Source organism: Chenopodium album, chromosome 10 (genome assembly GCF_948465745.1).
Source record: "Chenopodium album chromosome 10, dcCheAlbu1.1, whole genome shotgun sequence".
NCBI lineage: Eukaryota > Viridiplantae > Streptophyta > Magnoliopsida > Caryophyllales > Amaranthaceae > Chenopodium > Chenopodium album.
In genome coordinates, this window is record NC_137843.1 from 11029805 (window position 1) to 11033632 (window position 3828).

Consider the following 3828-nt stretch of genomic DNA (forward strand, 5'->3'; position numbering starts at 1 on the left):
GTTGTAAAAGGTCACCCTTTCACCGGATTTTCACCGTTGACTAGTTTTTTCCGACGTTGGACCACCCACTTGCCAATTACGTGAACTCTTAAAACCTTTATTTTTCCATGCCCCACCAACAATGCTACCTATCATGTGACCGGCCGAGCATGGTCAACGCCAGAGAAATTAGTCAAAGATGAAAATCCGACGAATGATAGCTTTTTACAATATTATTTGCTTTAATAGGTAGTTTCTTACAACATTTTTATTTTAATAGGTAGTTTTTCACAATATTTTTTTTTATTAGGTAGTTTTCCACAAAAAATTGCTTTTAAAAGGTAGTTTCTTACAAAAAGTCCATTAAGTAATGTGTATTTAACGTAGGACAATCAACTTGTTTTATTTTTCTTCGATTTGTGATATTATATGCTAGACTCTATTCGCTTTGCCTTAATCTTTCCTTGTTTGAACTAATTTATTTGTACCTACTTGAATTTGATAGAAATTCGAAATTTATGAATCTATATTTTAGTTTTGTGTTGAGCTTGAATATAATTCTAATATCAAATTATCAGAGCTTGTAATGCAATTGAGAATCACGAGAGAAATATTTTACGAAAAATAATCTATTTCTACGTAATTGTGCTAACTTATACGAAGTTAAAAATTAAATTATGTTTAAATTTTAACTTATCTTTTTAACATTTTTCGTGTTTCATTCATCATTCTCCATCAGGAATCCAGGTTATCACATCACCAAACTCATAACCATATACATTGATCAGCAAGATAAAAAAAATCTGTTAAATTAATTAGATACTTCGTATTAGAATCATAGTAATATGTACTTTCCTTATATGAAGTTTTCATAATTTTTATGCCACGAAAATAAAGATTTTTTAACGATTAACAAAAGCAAATTAAAAAAAAAAAAAAAACAAAATGATCGTTGAACTGAATACAAATCATATTTTTTACTTTTTAAAATAGGACTTTCCCATCCTCCCCCCTCCCCCCAAAAGAGTCACACAAAAAATGATGTAGACATAATTCAATTTATTAGTTGACTTCAACTTTTGAAAGCAAAAATTTAACATGTACAGTTACTTGTTAATTAAAATTGTGACAAAAAAAGGAAACATATCAACTAACTACACTTCTACATGTATTTCATTTTTTTTTCTCCCTTACATTAATTGGAGTATCAAGAAAATTTTGATTTTCCACCTAGGTAAGCAAACTTGTAAAGCAATGTGTCTATAAATACTTTGTTTACTTAGAGACATTTCTACACATGACACATAGAAAACTTCAAATAAAAAAATAAAAACTAAAGAGAGAGGGAGAGAAATAAAGTAAAAAAAAAAAAAAAAATGGGTGCTAAGTTAAACATCACTTTAGTCCTTATGCTACTTACAGCCATATTTGCTATTGATGCTAAAATTGAAAATGACTGGGAAGATGCCCATGCAACCAACTACGGTGGCATGGATGGACGTGAAACCATGCGTGAGTTTCTCAATTCCTTATTTTTTTTTATTTAATAAGTTCCTGCTAGCCTTATTTTATTTGACTTAACATTCATAAGTAATGTAATGTTGACATGTTATGACTGCGTGTAAAAGTTCCATACAAATTATTAGGTGCATTAGGGAGACATCACCATTTATAAACAAGATTTCCTTATGTCTCAAAATTGAATTACATTTAAAGTTTTAGATCGGGACCTTTGGGGAAACATATGATGCATGGTAGAATTAACACTCAAAAGATATGTTCTCAAAAAAAAAAAAAAAAAAAAAAAAAAAAAAAAAAAAAAAAAAAAAAAGGAAAAAAAACACTCAAAAGATATAGCTAAAGATAATTAGATTGGCGGGCCTTGTCATCTTTACACCTATTTTTTTTTATATTAATTTTTTTAATATTATTTTTACACCTAATTAATGGAGCAGAATAGATTTGAATGTAGGAGTAATTATTTTCTTAAATATTTATCACATACATCACTTAATTAATTATGGGTAATGTTATATGTAGCGTTAAGGGCTATATACAAGCATTAAATACACTCTTGGAAATTGTATAAAATTAGGAATTTATGACAAAACACGCATAAATCAGTGTAATTAGTGTTTATATTTTATAATTTCTTAACTTTTTACGATTTTCAAGTGTAAATTTAATACTTATATGTAGCCTTAAGGGCTATATATATCATTTTCCATTAATTATAATCCGATCCCTATATTCTTTTCATTACTTTTTCCAATTGCATGACTTTTTGAGTTTTATGATCCCAAAAAAAAGATTCCAACAGATTTAACAAAAAGAATGGAGAGGCAAGTTTTTTTTTTTTGTCTATTTATAGCAAGGATTAGATTAAACCATTATTCATTAATGTAATAAAAAAAATTTAAAGATATAGAAATGTAATTTCTTAAAGCTTTAACACATGCATGAATTGTTTCTAATTATAAAACAACAGCAAATTTCTTTAAAAAAAAAAAAGAAAAGAAAACAACAACAAATTGATTGTAGAGAACAATGTTATTGTTACATACGTTCGTTATATGCATGCATGCATCATTCTAGATAATAAAAAGTTAATACTTTTTTTTTTAAATGTTTGTTTGATTATATATGATTCAAGTAATAGCTTAGATTTGCCCTAATCTAAGTTCTAATATGTTAAAAAACCATAGAAAAATTAAACTTGCTACTCCGTATTTTTTCACACAAATTGGCCTGGTGATCATATTATGTGCACTTGCAGAAGGAGCTTGTGGGTATGGAAATCTCACCCAACAAGGCTATGGACTCGAAACGACAGCATTAAGCACGGCCCTCTTCAATGACGGTCTAACATGTGGTGCTTGCTACCAAATCATGTGTAAAGACTCAAAATGGTGTCTTAATGGTACTCAATCAATCCATGTAACAGCCACTAACTTTTACCCTCCTAACTACACCAAGCCTAACGAAAATTGGTGCAACCCTCCCTTGAAGCACTTTGATCTTTCACAACCAATGTTTAGAAAAATCGCGGTGTATGAGGCAGGCATTGTCCCTGTGGCTTATCGCCGTGTAAATTGTGTTAAACAAGGAGGCCTTAATTTCGAGTTTAAGGGAAACCCGAATTGGATCGTCGTACTCGTTTATAATGTGGGTGGTGTAGGGGATGTTAAGGATGTTAAGGTTAAGGGTTCCAACACTACTAGTTGGTTACAAATGAGAAGGAATTGGGGACAAAATTGGGACACTAATGCTACACTTGTTGGACAAAGTTTGTCGTTTCAAGTGACTACTAGTGATGGTGAAATGGTGCAAGCTGATGATGTGGCTCCTGCTACATGGAAATTTAATCAAACTTATGTTTGTAAAAGACAATTTAATTAGGTAATTTATATTACCATCTTGTAATTTGGTTAACATGTATTATGTGCAATAGGTATGAGGGCTCTAGATGATGTATAATTTGAAGTTAATATGTATGATCGAGCTCTAGATAAATCAAAATTAACCGCGTTATGAGAAAGTTTAATTATGTTACTGGGTTTATGTATTTCATGAGGTATGGATCTAGAATCACTTCAATGAATCTTGACTCTTAATTAAATAAAAATAATAAATAAACAATATGGTCAATCACTTTTGAAATGACGGATTGATTAGTGAATCCCCTCAAACATTCTGCTGGAATCTTTAATTTGTAGTATGTAGACAATGGATTGTATGACAAGTTTTCACGTCTTTGATTTAGCAATCAAAGTTTCTTACTACTCCGTATGTATTTGTTAGTCAGTAATTATGTGTGATGGAAAGCAAAACTTAATGAAATGGTATTGA

General features: G+C 30.0%; 1 pseudogene; it reads left to right on the forward strand.

Moving 5' to 3' along the window:
- The first annotated feature begins 1372 nt into the window (after positions 1-1372).
- On the forward strand, positions 1373-3378 carry LOC145564804 (expansin-A25 pseudogene; annotated as a pseudogene).
- Positions 3379-3828: the final 450 nt, after the last annotated feature.